At 44.0% G+C, this 19687-nt stretch overlaps 1 pseudogene; it reads right to left on the bottom strand.

Annotated features, from left to right (window-relative positions):
• Positions 1-18913: 18913 nt before the first annotated feature.
• LOC103629181 (HVA22-like protein f) lies at positions 18914-19243 on the bottom strand (annotated as a pseudogene).
• Between the last annotated feature and the right edge of the window lie 444 nt (positions 19244-19687).

Below are 19687 nucleotides of genomic sequence, written 5' to 3'. Positions count from 1 at the left end.
AACGAGCCTAACTGTTGTTGTTGTAGAGTATTGTTTTTATGGACAAAATAAAGCATTAAAATCAGATTTTTTTGTTTCCATGCATGCCAATCTATTTTCTCTCAACGCACATTATTGTCATACTAAATTGATGCACATGCAGCAGGAAACTGATTTTTTACACAGCGTACCGTATTGTATAAATATCTACACTGTGTTGCATAATTAGTAGCAGTATATTTCATAAAATATTTTCAACGGGTCTAGCTGCATGGTTGTTATTGATATTCTATATTTATGGAAGGAATAAATTATTCAAATCAGATTTTTTTATTTACATGCATGCAAGAATTAACGGATATATTTCCTAATTTCTCGCGCATGCAATTATAAACAAACTGCGTGCATGCAAGAAATAGACGCATACGAGGGTAGGATACATGCGGGATGGGCTGATGGGCACGCTATGCTGGTGCATGACTCGCAACTTCCTATATGTTATGGTAGTCCAGGGCTCCCAATAGCCTTATTCTATACTAGGTAGGTGCCCGTGCGTTGCGACGACATACAAAATATTAAATAAAATGGTAATGCACAACTAAATCAGTTCAAAAAGATATGTAATTCTCAAAGGATAGTGTTGTGGATGTCAGAGAGCGGGCGGACGCTCTTGGATAGCGAAGCGTGGAGAACGAGCGAGCGGGTGGGGGCGCGACGCACAAAAACCACGACTGGAACTATTAAAAGTAGTGCATTATAGTAGTAAAGATAGTAGATAAAATATCCCCACCCAGTTGTTAACATGTCGATCTAATAATTCAAAATACCACTTTTAAAGATGGGATAAATATATTAGTCCAGATTTCCAGATAACAAAACCACATTAAATTAGCCAAAGAGACTATATGGTTCTAAACTTCTACATAAAATAAAATAAAATAAGAAAGAAAAATTTTGTTGAAAGAGAAGTGATAACAATAATGGGAAATGAGAAGAGAAAGAAATACTCTACAGTAGGGTCTATCATATGAAGTTCGTGAAACAAAGTTCTAGCACAAAAAACAAGTTTGTTCAAATCAAGGCAATATTTATAGTTATACAATACACATGCTGCTTTTGACTGGGAGGCGCTGCTAATTAGCATTCGAACTCATCAGCATAGACTAAACAAATGGTCTCAAGCTTTATGCTGCCTGAACAATGGAAAAGCACACACGCAAGCAATTCTAACATGCCCTAGTAGTTGACATAATTTTCAAAGGAACTTGGTTATCACACGGCAGGAAGTCTGAAACGTTGTAGTTGCGACCGTAAGTAATGCTCGATTATTGTAGACCCTGCATGATAGATTACTCAAATAGTTAGCGTAGCGCTATATAAAGATTAGGGGGGCCAAGCTAGCAGACCCCTATTCAACTTGGTGATTATTTTGTGGGAAGATAATTCTTTCAGAAAATATTACTGTCCAAGGTTAGTGCGATTATAAAACTTACCTAACATGACAGCAGTGGCGCCCCCATGAAGCAACATTATAAATGACTTTAGTTTCATCCCATGCCTTCCGGATTTTACTTTTCTTCTTTTCAGCTGAAAACGTCTTCCTAAGAGCTAGAATATGAACAGTCAAAAAGTTTAGCATCAGAATATCCGATAAAAAATTTCATTTGACCGTTCCTCTTAATTAAGGGACGAAAAAGAAACCTTTTTGAAGTTGATCAGGGGGCATGTCCTGCATAGACATGAAATTCACACATTAAATATGTAAAGCACCTCTCATACAAAGATGCAGAGACATAAAACTCCTCGCTCAGCATGATGATCCCATAAAGTGAAGAAAACAGTTACCTTGGTCTTTTTAATTGACACCAAGCATGCAGCCATAAAGGAAGTCATCCCATCAACAACATCATCCTGCTTAACAAGTACATATCCATCATCTGAGCCACCATCTTCCCACAAATCCACTGACGTTATTATATCCCATGATGTAATGATAATTATTTTCCTTTGGTTCCTTTTATGTCTTTGTTCAGTGTTGGACTGTTAATTGCCTTGATTACCCTATTACATTGCATTACATGCTGCAAGAGCTGGAGGAAGAGGCACACATACCACCTAATCTACCTAATCTCAAAAGGAGGATTTTAGAAAGAATGTACATCTAATGATATTGTTCCTATTCACCATTTCATTAGAGTTAATCATCCATGGATAAAATCAAAGGTCTTGCGAATAGCAGGCGAAAATATATTGGCAAATTAAAAGGCAAAAGGAGGGTGGGCAGGTAGATACAATCAGAGTAGCATTTTTGTCATTGTATTTATTGTGGTGGCGATAAACATACCACGACATCACACACACTGTTGAATCCATTATGTACTTGTGATTATATGTCGGACACTCAAAATTTAAACCCAATAGAAATTACTTGTTGTTATCTTTGACAACGAAGTCCTAACCTAGTTATATGCATGCCTTGACAGTGCACGACAAAATACAGAATGTTTGTTGATAGGAATCCCCACTCCCTAAATAGATGTTATCTTAATCAATAGAAAGCCTGGGAGATTGCTTGTCATCAATGCTCAATACACCTAGAACAAGCTGCTACCATACCTGGCATCCAATATCTCGAAGCCCAAAATACGTTCACCATCGGTAAACACTGTAACTTGAATGCTCCTCTCTAGCCAGTTTTTAGCACCTCAAGGATCTTTCCCCTGCACAACCAAATAAAAACACCATATGAACCTGAACAGGCAATGGCAAAAAAATCAGAACTTACTTTTCCTTCAAACTGATATAAAGACACTGAGGGCGACTCAATATGGATCCATACTTTTGGCGGGTCTCACCAACGGCTCCTCAATGTTATCAATGAGCAGCTTGTAGAAAAGCCTCTCGTTCCCTTCCTGTGATAAGATGGTACCAGAGAAAAGTATAGCCCAAATGAACTCCTTATATCAGCTATACTAATATACTATGCATAACAATGAAACTTAATGATCAGTTACCTGGAGATCCACGAGGGTCATGTAGCGCTGCAAAGGAAACTTGTAGTATCCTGCGGAGAGGAGATGAGCAGACAAAAACAACAGGTTACAACAACAATACCGTAATTGTCGAATATTAACATTGTAACACAGATCAACTATTTGTGAAGGATCAGTTGCTACCTCGAACAAGAGTGTGGCGTCTCCACGAACAGTGGAGCAACAAGAGGAAACAAATCATCCAGGGAAAACTCTTGAAGAAGTTGTTCTTCTACCCCATTAAACTTCTGGAGATAACAGGTAAAGACAATCAGTTATCTATAATGTTATTCGTTCTATACAAGTAAACAAAAATACTAAGGAAAACTAAATCCACACCTCTGGTAAATTTTCAAACTTCTCCCTGAAGTGGCACATCACGGTTTCTATTAGCTCTGTGTCATGCTCGCTTATGGCTGAAAGAAAGGCCAGTGCATCATTTTCATCTTCCTCAGAACCATAAACCATCTCACTGTTAGATGACTCCGTAGAGGTATTAACAAGTTGGCAGTCATCCATCAAGCAAAGATGAGGATCAATGCTACAGCAGCTAGCAAATAAACATGGGAATCAACAAACCATTTTATCTGGTCCTGCAGCTTTCACAAGAGGGATTATCTGGTGAATATCAGCAGCTTTTGCTGAAAAGATGAGCATCACTGATGCCATCGTATACAGACACCTTCTACGAGATGGATGCAAATCACCTTTATTTATAGTGAAAAGGGTAAAAAGCAAAATCAGTAGTAAACTTGGCTACAATAACCTTCTATGTTTTTCAGCAAAATATGTCAGCTATGTAGATCGGTATTGAACTAAAGCTAAAGTGGCCCTCCATTACAGATCCAACAAGAAATAGAGCTAGAAACTTGAATAAAAATATAACATAGCAGATTGTTTACCTGAGAATAGGAGGGAGAGGGGGATTTCCCAAACAAAATCCACCGTTGAAGTTTTTTCTTCAAGAGGAACTGCTATTACAGCCAAGAATGGGGTGACAGACAAGGATAGCTCTGGAGATTGGGAAGAGCCAGTTGTAACCTCTGGCGAGTGCGCTCCTGGGGCGGCAAAGGTCATTGCCTCATCTGTAGAGTCGAGCTCCGAGTCACCGGCCTTCACCCCGAAATACTCGAAGTCGGCCTCAAAATCCTCCTCTTGGTGGGGCAGTGGCCTGCGGGGTGAGAGCACCTAGAGGGGGGGTGAATAGGTGATCCTGCGAAACTTGAAACTTAAGCCACAAAAACTTGGTTAAGTGTTAGCACAATAATCGCCAAGTGGCTAGAGAGGAGTCTCAACAAAACACAATAACCACAAGAAATCAATCACAGAGATGGCACAGTGGTTTTATCCCGTGGTTCGGCCAAGACCAACGCTTGCCTACTCCACGTTGTGGCGTCCCAACGGACGAGGGTTGCAATCAACCCCTCTCAAGCGGTCCAAAGACCCACTTGAATACCACGGTGTTTTGCTTTGCTTTTCTTAATCCCGTTCGCGAGGAATCTCCACAACTTGGAGTCTCTCGCCCTTACACTTGAAGTTCACAAAGAAGCACGGAGTAAGGGAGGGATTAGCAACTCACACAAGACACAAAGATCACAGCAAATACGCACACACAAGACCCAGACTTAAGCTCAAAAGACTAGCACACTAGAACAGAGCTTAAATCACTAGAATGTTGAACAAGTGCGCAAGAATGGAGTGTGAGTAATCAAGAGTGCTCAAGGAATGCTTGGTCATCTCCTTCATGCGCCTAGGGGTCCCTTTTATAGCCTCAAGGCAGCTAGGAGCCGTTGAGAGCAATCCGGGAAGGCAATTCTTGCCTTCTGTCGCCTGGCGCACCGGACAGTCCGGTGCACCACCGGACACTGACCGGTGCGGATTCCCTTTCCTTATTTGGCAAAGCCGACCGCTGGCGCCTGGGAGCCGTTGGCGCATCGGACGCTGTCCGGTGCACACCGGACAGTCCGGTGCCTCCTTCTAGCCGTTGGCTCGGCCACGTGTCTCGCGCAGATCGCGCGGCCGACCGTTGGCCCAGTCGACCGTTGGCTCACCGGACACTGTCCGGTGCACACCGGACAGTCCGGTGAATTATAGCCGTACGCCGTTTATTTCTTCCCAAGAGCAGCAAGTTCGCCTGAGCCAGCTGGCGCACCGGACACTGTCCGGTGCACCACCGGACAGTCCGGTGCACCCAGACTGCGCTGACCTTGGCTGAACTTAGCCATCTCTTCTCCAATTCAATCTTTCCTGTTTCCAGCACTTAGACACAATACATTAGTCCATAAAACAATGCACTAAGTCTAGAAACATACCTTTTGACTTGATTTGCACTTTGTCCACCACTTTGCATAGATTAACACAAAAACACTTGTGTTGGCACTCAATCACCAAAATACTTAGAAATGGCCCCAAGGGCACATTTCCCTTTCAATCTCCCCCTTTTTGGTGATTTATGCCAACACAACATAAAGCAACTAGAACAAGTGCAATATCAATGCAAATGAAAACTCAAGGTTGTTTTGATTCAGATTTGGTGTATATGGATCACTCTTTGCCACCACTTGGTTTGTTTTTGCAAATCAAACTCAAATTTCTATCTCTAAGTCAAATACACATGTTAAGACATTAAGAGAGTCAATCCAAGAGAAATTGATTCAAGATTTCAAAAACTCCCCTTTTTCCCATAATCAACACTTCTCCCCACAAGAGGCCAACTTTTGACAAAAAGAGCCAATAAGAGTATTTTGACAAAACAGAAGCTCTATTCTATTATTTTCAAAATTCTCAAGTGGTAGCTGATCCATTTATTGCTTTGGCCTTTATTTTCTCCCCCTTTGGCATCAAGCACCAAAACGGGATCAATCTTGGCCCTTTAACCCCATTGCCTCACCAAAATCTTCAACTAAGAGTAAAAGGCAATAAGATCATAAAGATGAACTTGGAATAAGTTACCCTCTCATCGGAGTGCAGTGGAACTCTTGCATGGTCCAAATCCGCCTTTTCCCTTTCAATCCTCCTTCGAGACTAAATCAAGCAAACTCAAGCACATGGTTAGTCTCAAAGGATCAAGTTGTAACACATCTCCCCCTAAATATGTGCATCACTTTGCAATGGACTTGTGAGGTCCGGAGAGTGCTTGTACAACTTGAGCACCATAAATAAGCAGCAAAATGCATAAGGAACATGATCAAAGGTATAAACACATGTATGCTATAAATCAATCCAAGTTCCACGAATCTAAGACATTTAGCTCACTACGCAACTTGCAAAATGTCTGCTCATCTAAAGGCTTGGTAAAGATATCGGCTAGCTGGTTCTTGGAGCTAACATGAAACACTTCGATATCTCCCTTTTGCTGGTGGTCTCTCAAAAAGTGATGTCGGATGTCTATGTGCTTTGTGCGGCTGTGCTCAACAGGATTATCCGTCATGCGGATAGCACTCTCATTATCACATAGGAGTGGGACTTTGCTCAGATTGTAGCCAAAGTCCCTGAGGGTTTGCCTCATCCAAAGTAGTTGCGCGCAACACTGTCCTGCGGCAACGTACTCGACCTCAGCGGTGGATAGGGCAACGGAGGTTTGTTTCTTAGAACTCCATGACACCAGGGACCTTCCTAAGAATTGGCACGTCCCCGATGTACTCTTCCTATCGACCTTACATCCAGCATAGTCGGAATCCGAATATCCAATCAAGTCAAAGGTAGACCCCTTTGGATACCAGATCCTGAAGCAAGGCGTAGCGACTAAATATCTAAGAATTCGCTTCACAGCCACTAAGTGACACTCCCTTGGATCGGATTGAAATCTAGCACACATGCATACTCTAAGCATAATATCCGGTCTACTAGCACATAAATAAAGCAAAGAACCTATCATTGACCGGTATGCCTTTTGATCAACTGACTTACCTCCTTTGTTGAGGTCGGTGTGTCCGTCGGTTCCCATCGGAGTCTTTGCGGGCTTGGTGTCCTTCATCCCAAACCGCTTTAGCAAGTCTTGCATGTACTTCGTTTGGGAGATGAAGGTGCCATCCTTGAGTTGCTTCACTTGGAACCCAAGGAAGTAGTTCAACTCGCCCATCATCGACATCTCGAATTTCTGCGTCATCACCCTGCTAAACTCTTCACAAGACTTTTGATTAGTAGAACCAAATATTATGTCATCGACATAAATTTGGCACACAAAAAGATCACCATCGCAAGTCTTAGTGAAAAGAGTTGGATCGGCTTTCCCAACCTTGAAAGCATTAGCAATTAAAAAGTCTCTAAGGCATTCATACCATGCTCTTGGGGCTTGCTTAAGTCCATAGAGCGCCTTAGAGAGCTTACACACGTGGTTGGGGTACCGTTCATCCTCGAAGCCAGGGGGTTGCTCCACGTACACCTCCTCCTTGATTGGCCCGTTGTCACACCCGAATTTTAGGGTCCAAAACCCGGGCACGAACATAATCACCAGGTGTGCTGGGACCAAGTCTCACACATATGATGAATCATGGCACAGGATCGAATGTCACATCTTTACTATATAATTGGAGTTCTATACAAAATAAATAAATAATTACATTATAAGGAGACAACGGTCCAGCAACCCAAAGTTGACTGGGAGACGACGGCCTAGACCTCTCACGAACACCTCGCAGCATCCCCCATGCGCCTCATCCTGCGGTACCTGTTCTTGACCTGTGGGGGGGGTGTGAGACAGCAAGAGTGAGCTCACATACGTTCATAGCTCAACAAGTTGTGGGGAATAATGTGCATGAACTCGCCAAAGGTGGGAGCTCATGAAGTGTAAGGCTTACCAAAGAGGATGGTTGAAGCTGAGCATTGCTTTTAGAGTTGGTCAAAATTTTATTAGCAATTACTAAGTATAAGTAAATACCAACCCAATTAAGTAGTAGAACAAAAGTAACAACATCACCTGCGATGCAATGCATATGACCAATTGAATTTAAGTTCCATAGATTAATCATGTGAGTGTCCGAGCCGCTCATGACCGTGAGCACGGCTAGTATACCAGTTTTACACTCTGCAGAGGTTGCGCATCTTTACCCACAAGTCGTGTTACCCATTTGCCACGGAGTTGATCAGACTCCATACACCTCTACCAAGGAAGCGAGGCAGGGTACCACTACGAGGCCTTTACAAAGTTCTACTAGCTTCAGACTACCCGCTACAGTTTATAGGAAGCTCCAGTGCAGGGTTCTTGTCTAACCGCCATCGCAGCAAAATCAACCCAAGGACCTCCCTACACTGACCACTCCCCTACTGCCCTTGCCCCTTTCGGGTAAGGTAGCCCTCCACTAGCTTTCCTAGTTAATCAGCCAAGGGCGTCCCATTAAACCCTTGTGGTAGCACTGTTTTCCCGGGTGGTTCTCCATGTTCCCATTAACATAATGATCTTAACATGAACATTAAATAATGAATAGATAATAACAAGTATAAAAATGAGTGATGAATATCTCTATACCCAAATCCACATAAAGCAATAGCATGAACTACCCAAAACTTTAGTAGTAAAACCAGTGGTAAAACAAGGTATAAAGATAGTCAAATCTAGGGTAACCTATTGGGTCCCAGCAAAATTAACCTATGCAGATCATTATGATTAATAAGAACATGAATGGGTAAAGAAGTGATCAAGGGCACAACTTGCCTGGGACTTGAGATTCCAGGTACCAACTTGCTCTTCAGATGACACGTGTCCTTACTACTAAACGTAGCAATACAGACAAACATGGTGTAGGCAAAATGAACATCACATCGAACATAAGATCAAACTGCATATTAATAATCTACACGTCGTAACGAGATCACAGGCTCGAGAACCACTAAATTCGGAGTTACGGTTATGAAGTTATGGTTTTCCGAAGATCTACGTGGTTAAATATAGAATAGAGTAAGTGCAACATTTTAACCCATATTTCATGACAAAACAAAGTTATCGGATGATAATAAACATTATTGTGAGACTAATGCAACTAGAATGGATCAAAATGGAGTTACAGTTATTGAGTTATGAATTTCTAAAATTATTTAGCACCTAGAATAGATTAATTCAAATGAACAATTTTAATCCAAGTTTTATGGTTAAACAAAGGTATTAGGTGGTAAACAATATTAATACAAAATTAATGCCACTGGAATGGATCAATTTGGACTTGAGATGGATTTTCTAGGGATTAAACAAGTTCTATATTGAATTTTATACTAGAAAGTATTTTCTATATTTATTTATTCAGTTTTCATCAAGTTCTGGACCGCATATGCTAATTCATGAGAGCACAGGGGCTATAGCGTAAAAATCTGGACCTTCCCGAAACGCTCTTTGTAAATGTAGGGATGGCGGGTTAATTATTAAATTCTCCAGGGGCTCATTAAGAAAAGTACCCGACCGAAGGGGTATAGAGAGATTTGGGCCGTTCGATCAAAACCGAGGGCCCAGATTAGATCCGGCTTACGCTGAATCGGTATGCGATATATACCGCTAGATCTAAATCCAACGGATCACAACCGATCTGAACCCTAGGCGTTAGATACCCGATCAACGGTCATGAACGAAGCGCTTCACATGTTCCGATCCTGGCCCTTCATTCCGATCCGACGCCCCTAGGCCTTCTTCCCCAACACGCCCTGCGCAGAGGCGGCGCTTCTATCCCCACGGTGGAGGACCTGCCGGAGTCGGCCAAGCCGCCACACCAGAGCCATGCCCCCTAATCCGATTGGTCCTACACGGTCTACAGAGGGAGACGAATCAATTGAGAAGATCCCTACCAGGTTTCGTGAAGCAGATACGAGTGACCACGCCGATGTACGAGGTCGCGATGATGTGTATGTCCTCCGAGCAATTCATGGCGCCCCATGGTTCCGGTTGCTCCCACGCGATGCTAGAGACCCTCCTAGAGATCAGGAGAAACACCCTGAGCCAAAGACGAGCCCACGAAGACGGCGCAGGCGCATATCCATGACATTGACTTCATCATCGACGGCGGATCCCCTTTTCTCCCTCAATACACGAATGTGAAGGCGTAAAGAGTCACGGCCATATTTATGGTTGAGGGCGGAGTCTCCCCTGTGACCGATTCCTGCGCCGAGAAGGTCGGTCGCAAGGATCCGGGCGGGGATGGCGGACTCCGCGCGGATGGTTGCCGTGCAGCTCGGATTTGTTGCGAAATTCACGGCGTGGGAGATGGACCTGACAACTGGGGCCCACTTGGAAGAGGACTGACTCGCCCGAACGTGCTTGCGCGTGGAGACGGGGAGGCTGCCAAGTGGGCCACACGCGTCAATGACACAGTAGTAGCTGGTGCGGGTGAGAGAAAGTAGATGGGCCGCGCGGGATGGGATTGTGGAGATGGGCTGAAAGTGAGGTAGTTGGCCTAGCACAGATGGTTTTCTCTTTTTTTATCTAAGTTCAAGTATTCTAACCCAAATTTTAAATCCTTGTTTTGAACTCCAGATTTAAAATAACACAACAGTATAATACAGATAATACTTCTTCTACCTGCACTAATATTATTTATTATTATTATTTATTATTCTCCCAATTGTTTAATTAGGGAAGAAAGGAATGACTTTATTAAAATCCCTTTTTCATATATATTTTCATTTATAAGTTAAGGTAAATTTAAATTATGATTCCTTGATTCAACTAGAATACATCACAGAAATAACATCCGCATGAGATGCACATTTCTTTATTTCTTTATTTGTTATTATGCCATTAGTTGAGTATGTAGAGAAAAATAAAAAGAAAATCAATGGATCCCCAACACCCACTTATAAATATACTTATTTATTTATTTATTTATTTATTTTCTCCTACCAATTTTGGGCTTTACACCCGTTGAGGAAAGCGCTCTTCACATCCATTTGGAACAACCTGAAAGAATGGTGAGCGGCATATGCTAGCAAAATACGAATGGACTCTAGCCTAGCCACAGGAGCAAAAGTCTCCTCAAAGTCCAAACCTGCGACTTGGGCATAACCTTTTGCCACAAGTCGTGCCTTGTTCCTTGTCACCACCCCGTGTTCGTCTTGTTTGTTGCGGAACACCCACTTGGTTCCCACAACATTTTGCTTGGGACGAGGCACCAGTGTCCAAACTTCATTTCTTTTGAAGTTGTTGAGCTCCTCCTGCATGGCCAACACCCAGTCCGGATCTAGCAAGGCCTCTTCTACCCTGAAAGGCTCAATAGAAGAGACAAAGGAGTAATGCTCACAAAAATTAACTAATCGAGATCGAGTAGTTACTCCCTTGCTAATATCACCCAAAATTTGGTCGACGGGATGATCCCTTTGAATCATTGCTCGAACTTGGGTTGGAGGTGCCTGAGGTGCTTCTTCCTCTTCAACTTGAACATCCTGTGCTCCCCCTTGATCATGCGCCTCCACTTGAGGTACCTGTTCGTCATCTTGGGTTGGGGGATGCACCATTGTTGAGGAAGAAAGTTGATCTTGCTCCAAATGTTCCTGTGGTCGCACATCGCCAATTGCCATGGTGCGCATAGCGGCCGTTGGAACGTCTTCTTCATCTACATCATCAAGATCAACAACTTGCTCTCTTGGAGAGCCATTAGTCTCATCAAATACAACGTCGCTAGAGACATCAACCAAACCCGATGATTTGTTGAAGACCCTATACGCCTTTGTATTTGAGTCATAACCTAATAAAAACCCTTCTACAGCTTTGGGAGCAAATTTAGAAGTTCTACCTCTCTACACAAGGATATAACACTTGCTCCCAAATACACGAAAATAAGACACATTGGGTTTGTTACCAGTTAGCAGCTCATATGATGTCTTCTTGAGGAGGCGGTGGAGGTAGACCCTGTTGATGGCGTGGCAAGCCGTGTTCACGGCTTCCGACCAAAATCGCTCGGGGGTCTTGAACTCTCCAAGCATCGTCCTCGCCATATCGATGAGCGTCCTGTTCTTCCTCTCTACCACACCATTTTGTTGTGGTGTGTAGGGAGCGGAGAACTCGTGCTTGATCCCTTCCTCCTCAAGGAACTCCTCCACTTGAAGGTTCTTGAACTCGGACCCGTTGTCGCTCCTTATCTTTTTTTACCTTGAGCTCAAACTCATTCTGAGCTCTCCTGAGGAAGCGATTGAGGGTCCCTTGGGTTTCAGATTTATCCTGCAAAAAGAATACCCAAGTGAAGCGGGAAAATCATCAACTATAACAAGACCATACTTACTTCCTCCTATACTTAGATAGGCGACGGGTCCGAAGAGGTCCATATGAAGCATTTCCAAAGGTCTTGATGTGGTCATCACATTTTTGGTGTGATGAGAGCCTCCCACCTGTTTCCCTGCTTGACAAGCTGCACAAGGTCTATCTTTTTCGAAATGTACGTTATTTAGACCTATCACGTGTTCTCCCTTTAGAAGTTTGTGAAGGTTCTTCATCCCCACATGTGCTAAGCGGCGATGCCATAGCGAGCCCATGCAAGTCTTAGCAATTAAGCATGCATCTAGACCGGCCTCTTCTTTTGCAAAATCAACCAAATAAAGTTTGCCGTCTAGTACACCCTTAAAAGCTAGTGAACCATCACACCTTCTAAAGACAGACACATCTACATTTGTGAATAGACAATTATATCCCATATTGCATAATTGACTAACAGATAACAAATTATATCCAAGCGACTCAACTAAAAACACATTGGAAATAGAGTGCTCGGATGAAATAACAATTTTACCTAACCCTTTTACCTTGCCTTGGTTCCCATCATCGAATATTATTGAATCTTGGGGATCCTTGTTCTTGACGTAGGAAGAGAACATCCTCTTTTCCCCCATCATGTGGTTTGTGCATCCGCTGTCGATAATCCAGCTTGTACCCCCGGATGCATAAACCTGCAAGGCAAATTTAGGCTTGGGTCTTAGGTACCCAACTCTTGTTGGGTCCTGCAAGGTTAGTCACAATTGTCTTAGGGACCCAAATGCATGTTTTATCTCCCTTGCATCTTGCCCCTAACTTCCTAGCAATCACCTTCCTATCCTTTCTACAAATAGCAAATGAAGCATTGCAAGCATGATATATTGTACAAGATTCATTAACTTTCCTAAGAGCATGAGCAATATTCTTTCTAGGCACATGATGAATAACATTTCTCCTAGACATATTTCTAGCATGCATATAGGAAGAGCTAGAAGCAAACATGGCATGAGAATCAAAAGCATCATAAGCATTACAACTCCTATAAGCATTTCTAGATTGTCTCCTATCATGGTATATAAAAGCATGGTTCTTTTTAGCACTACTAGCCATAGGGGCCTTCCCTTTCTCCTTGGCGGAGATGCGAGCCTTATGGCTTGTCAAGTTCTTGGCTTCCCTCTTGAAGCCAAGTCCATCCTTAATTGAGGGGTGTCTACCAATCATGTAGGCATCCCTTGCAAATTTTAATTTATCAAATTCACTTTTGCTAGTCTTAAGTTGGGCATTAAGACTAGCTACTTCATCATTTAATTTAGAAATGCAATCTAGGTGTTCACTACAAGTATCAACATTAAAATATTTACACCTAGTGCAAATTACAACATGTTCTACACAAGAGTTAGATTTATTTGCTACTTCTAGTTTAGCATTTAAATCATTGTTAATTCTCTTTAAGCTAGAGATAGCGTCATGATAGGTAGACAATTCACTAGAAAGCATTTCATTTCTTTTAACTTCTAGAGCAAGTGAATTTTGTGCACTAACAAATTTATCATGCTCTTCATATAAAAGGTATTCTTGTTTCTCTAAGAGTCTATCCTTTTCATTCAAGGCATCAATCAATTCATTGATCTTATCTATTTTAGTTCTATCCAATCCCTTGAACAAACTAGAGTAATCTATTTCTTCATCACTAGACTCCTCATCACTAGAAGAATCATAAGTAGTACTGTCTCGAGTACATACCTTCTTCTCCTTCGCCATGAGGCATGTGTGACGCTCGTTGGGGGAGAGGGATGACTTGTTGAAGGCGGTGGCGGTGAGTCCTTCATTTTCGGAGTCGGATGACGAACAATCCGAGTCCCACTCCTTGCCAAGGTGTGCCTCGCCCTTAGCCTTCTTGTATGCCTTCTTCTTCTCCCTCTTGCTCCCTTGTTCCTGGTCACTTTCATTATCGGGACAGTTAGCAATAAAATGACCAATCTTACCGCATTTGAAGCATGAACGCTTCCCCTTTGTCTTGGTCTTGCTTGGCTGTCCCTTGCGACCCTTTAGCGTCGTCTTGAAGCGCTTGATGATGAGGGCCATCTCTTCATCATTGAGCCCGGCCGCCTCAACTTGCACCACCTTGCTAGGTAGCGCCTCCTTGCTCCTTGTTGCCTTGAGAGCAATGGGTTGAGGTTCCTGGATTGGACCGTTCAACGCGTCGTCCACGTATCTCGCCTCCTTGATCATCATTCGCCCGCTCACGAATTTCCCAAGGACTTCTTCGGGCGACATCTTGGTGTACCTAGGATTTTCATGAATATTGTTCACCAAATGTGGATCAAGTACGGTAAAGGACCTTAGCATTAGGCGGACGACGTCGTGATCCGTCCATCGTGTGCTTCCGTAGCTCCTTATTTTGTTGATAAGGGTCTGAAGCCGGTTGTATGTTTGAGTTGGCTCCTCGCCCCTTATCATCGCGAATCTTCCAAGCTCACCCTCCACCAACTCCATCTTGGTGAGTAAGGTGACGTTGTTCCCCTCATGAGAGATCTTGAGGGTGTCCCAGATCTGCTTGGCATTGTCCAAGCTGCTCACCTTATGGTACTCGTCCCTGCACAAAGAGGCTAACAACACAGTAGTAGCTTATGCATTTCTATGAATCTGTTCATTGATAAACATAGGACTATCTGAGCTATCAAATTTCATTCCACTTTCCACAATCTCCCATATGCTTGGATGGAGAGAGAACAGGTGACTACGCATTTTGTGGCTCCAAAATCCGTAGTCCTCTCCATCAAAGTGAGGAGGTTTGCCAAGTGGAATGGAGATCAAATGAGCATTTGTACTTTGTGGAATACGAGAGTAGTCAAAAAAAAGTTCGAATTAACCGGTTTCCTTCTCTCGTAGTCGTTGTCGTCGTTGTCCTTTTGGGAAGAAGCGGACTCGTCGCTGTCGTCGTAGTAGACGATCTCCTTGATGCGCCTTGTCTTCTTCTTCTTCCCATCCTTGCGTTTGTGGCCCGAGCCCGAGTCGGTAGGCTTGTCATCCTTGGGCTCGTTGACGAATGACTCCTTCTCCTTGTCATTGATCACCATCCCCTTGCCCTTAGGATCCATCTCTTCGGGCGGTTAGTCCCTTTCTTGAAGAGAACGGCTCCGATACCAATTGAGAGCACCTAGAGGGGGGTGAATAGGTGATCCTGCGAAACTTGAAACTTAAACCACAAAAACTTGGTTAAGTGTTAGCACAATAATCGCCAAGTGGCTAGAGAGGAGTCTCAACAAAACACAATAACCACAAGAGATCAATCACAGAGATGGCACAGTGGTTTTATCCCGTGGTTCGGCCAAGACCAACGCTTGCCTACTCCACGTTGTGGCGTCCCAACGGACGAGGGTTGCAATCAACCCCTCTCAAGCGGTCCAAAGACCCACTTGAATACCACGGTGTTTTGCTTTGCTTTTCTTAATCCCGTTCGCGAGGAATCTCCACAACTTGGAGTCTCTCGCCCTTACACTTGAAGTTCACAAAGAAGCACGGAGTAAGGGAGGGATTAGCAACTCACACAAGACACAAAGATCACAGCAAATACACACACACAAGACCCAGACTTAAGCTCAAAAGACTAGCACACAAGAACGGAGCTTAAATCACTAGAATGTTGAACATGTGCGCAAGAATGGAGTGTGAGTGATCAAGAGTGCTCAAGGAATGCTTGGTTATCTCCTTCATGCGCCTAGGGGTCCCTTTTATAGCCCCAAGGCAGCTAGGAGCCGTTGAGAGCAATCCGGGAAGGCAATTCTTGCCTTCTGTCGCCTGGCGCACCGGACAGTCCGGTGCACCACCGGACACTGTCCGGTGCGGATTCTCTTTCCTTATTTGGCGAAGCCGACCGTTGGCGCCTGGGAGCTGTTGACGCACCGGACGCTGTCCGGTGCCTCCTTCTAGCCGTTGGCTCGGCCACGTGTCCCGCGCAGATCGCGCGGCCGACCGTTGGCCCAGTCGACCGTTGGCTCACCGGACACTGTCCGGTGCACACCGGACAGTCCGGTGAATTATAGTCGTACGCCGTTTATTTCTTCCCAAGAGCAGCAAGTTCGCCTGAGCCAGCTGACGCACCGGACACTGTCCGGTGCACCACCGTACAGTCTGGTGCACCTAGACTACGCTGACCTTGGCTGAACTTAGCCATCTCTTCTCCAATTCAATATTTCCTGTTTCCAGCACTTAGACACAATACATTAGTCCATAAAACAATGCACTAAGTCTAGAAACATACGTTTTGACTTGATTTGCACTTTGTCCACCACTTTGCATAGATTAACACAAAAAACACTTGTGTTGGCACTCAATCACCAAAATACTTAGAAATGGCCCCAAGGGCACATTTCCCTTTCACGGGGCGCGCCTGGCCTTTGCGCCGGAGGAGGGAGCTGATAGAGCGGTCTCCTCCTTGTCGCCTTGGATGAAGCTGTTGCCCTCAACAATGACGACCATGGCTATCTACGGTTTGCGTCCTCTCGGCCCTCTCTAGGGTTCGGTGATGACGTCGTCCCCGGGTCAGAGGAAGGAGCTGAGGATAAAGGAGATATCGTCGGGCTAGGATACGGAGGTCGCGACGGAAGAGGATGAGGACGAGAAGGAAGGCGACCCGCCAGAGCCAGCTGCTGGGCGGGGACTAGGGTGGCACGTTCTGGTGAGGTTGAAGCTGCCCGTGAGCCACCTCCCAGGGGGCACGTCGAGCCTGGCCCCTCCCCCAACGGCGGCCCTCGAGCCCAGCTCCGCGACGGCACGCCGGAACGATGCGGTGTTGGGCGTGGCGCCGTCGCCCACGGCCCCGAACTCCTCGACGGACGCCCATACCTCGCACGCTGGCCCACGCCCGCGTAGAACTCTGCGCAGCTGTCTCTGGGCGTGGGCGCGGGCGCGTCGTGGGGGCGAGAGCGAGGGGCGATCGGGAGGGCTACAGATCATCTAGAAAACCGACTTGTCCTTCACCTCTCCGAGATCCGCCGCTAGGAAATGCTCCAGATCTACACCGTCTTGGTACGACACGACGAAGGAGGACAAGAGCTCGCTGGGGATGGTGGGGATCTGGACGTACGCGACCTCTGCAGGGCTGGGGCGGGCGCCGATGTGAGATTGTCGAGGGAGGAAGATGGCGAAGGCGTGGTGATGCCGGTGGGGCTGGGTACGTTCTTAATTAGTTGTAAAGATATAACATCATTATATGTCTGAGTTCACTACGGCTATAAGAACATGAGGTATTGTTCACGTTGAGTGTAACAAAGAAAACTTAAATGAACAAGCCTAGCGTTGGCTTTGTTGCAATACCATCAAGTTAGATAAATGTAAGCAAAGCCTTCTTAAACAGGTATGTAAGCAAAGCGCTGTGCAATACCATCAAATATAGAACAAGTATGGATTATACAAAATGATAAGGCTCAAAAACAAGTGAACCACTAATAGTTCTTACCAAGGTTAGCGTCACCTCCCAAATCCCAACTATGTGCATAGTTTAGTACACACTTTAAAATAGATTTGCATCATAGGTACAATACTTATAGAGAAAAAAATATACTTGAACTACAGAAATTATTGAATTATTAATATAATTGATCCTTAACAAAAAATATCAGAAATCAAACTATCCTGGCAGCACACTTGGCTAGAATGTTTTTGATGATTTTCATTCTATATGCCTACTTCCATAATTTAAATCCTCTGAAATGAGAAAATATTAGAATAACAAGAAACTGAAGCACAAGAAATGAAACACAATAGTGGCCGATCGAATGGCAAAAGACGGATTTCTGAAACTTTACATGAACAGCAAGCACAGTTTGCAAAATAAGCATGTTCGTACCTGTAGTAGCTCTCCACTGAAAGCGCCGTGACGACGTGCTCCTGCAGTAGCATCAAATTAACACAACTAAAACTGCGAGATGGAAAATGTAGAGAAACAATTATAGGACAATTAGCTGCTTACCAAAGATGAGGAAACAAAGGGGCACTGGAAGAACATATGGTCCAAAATTGTTTCTACTAATTGCTGGCACAAAACAGTCATAGGATTCCAATTCATATGCCTTCCTCTCATAATGTTTCTAGTGCTAAGTCTAGGTTTGACAAGATCCAAAAGAAAACTTTATGCTTCGGATAACAAAAGGATTCCCATTCCCAAATCAATTTATGAATGATATGAAAAGCAGATTTTTTTTTCTATGATTTTTATTGAGAAGAACAACCTAGACCGAGTCGCTAAAACTGCTTTCATATCTGAAGCCTAGCGTTGGCTTTGTTGCAATACCATCAAGTTAGTTAAATGTAAGCAAAGACTTCTTAAACAGGTAGTACTCCCAAAAGCATTGAAGCTAACAGAGACAATCATGCCCAAAAGAAGAGAAACACAAGAACTAATATGTTGAACCCCATGTCAATGTTACCCAATGTTACATAAAAGATTTTCAATACACTACCAGTAGCATGTCAGACCTCAAGCATCCTAACATAAAAGAACTTCAATGCACTACCAGAATAAAGGTCATATAACTAAGGATAAAATTTAAGTATTTAAGTAGTTAGACAACTAAAGTTAACTTGTCTTATCCTTCTCAACAGAACTGAGGGGTAGGAGAGCATCGGGCTACTTCGGTTTTTGCCCCAAACAATTCACATTGCTTCGCCTTCACCACCATCTGAATTCTGAAGCCCTATGGACTGAATCCCTTAAGTTACAGCGCACGCTAAGCTGCTAGGTCCTCTTGGCTTCCTGCTCAGCCTACACCAGTTTCAGATGTTTCTCTGTCAGGGAAACCAAAAAAACAAGGCGCGTAGCTAGGACGACGAAGAAGAAAGAACTCACAGCTCGGATGATCCTATCGAGCGCGTCGGGCCCGTGTGTGTCGATGAAGCGCTCGACGGACCTGCACGCGTCAAGGCTCGTCATCTGCAGCACCCGGCGGTGGTGCTCGCTGTAGCTGGGGCTCACGTAGCAGCCGATCTTGAAGTAGCGCCGGACGTGCGCCTCGTAGATGTAGGCTGCGCCGTTGAAGATGGGTAGCACCAGCTAGCAGCAGAACATGTATGTATAAAATTCTGCTAGTCAACAGTGAATATGTATGTATAAAAGATCACATTCACATATTTTTAAATAAAGAGAAAAAGGAGATGTTCAAAGCTGAGATGTCTCTTCATAGCCCATGTCAGTGAGATCACATGTTCACATTTAGTAAAATTTGACTTAAGCTAAAGCTAAAGTAAACTATGATTTGGTATAGTTGATCAAACAAAATGTGTAAATATATGTGTAAACAACATACCCTTGAAGACGATATGACACATGAACATACAAGCTCAAAGTTAAATCCAAATACCGTTGAAAGTTGAAATACAGCTGAAATTAAGTATGACGATGCACATAGTTGATTCAGAATCATACCCTTGAAGAAGGAAATGGTTGCAGGGGTAACGGTGCTGACCCTAGAATCAGGTATAATGTTTTTGCCCAGGTAACTTCTTGACGCCA

Source organism: Zea mays, chromosome 6 (assembly GCF_902167145.1).
Source record: "Zea mays cultivar B73 chromosome 6, Zm-B73-REFERENCE-NAM-5.0, whole genome shotgun sequence".
Lineage (NCBI taxonomy): Eukaryota > Viridiplantae > Streptophyta > Magnoliopsida > Poales > Poaceae > Zea > Zea mays.
Note: the sequence above shows the minus strand (reverse complement) of the source record. Positions and strands in the feature narration are given on the sequence as shown.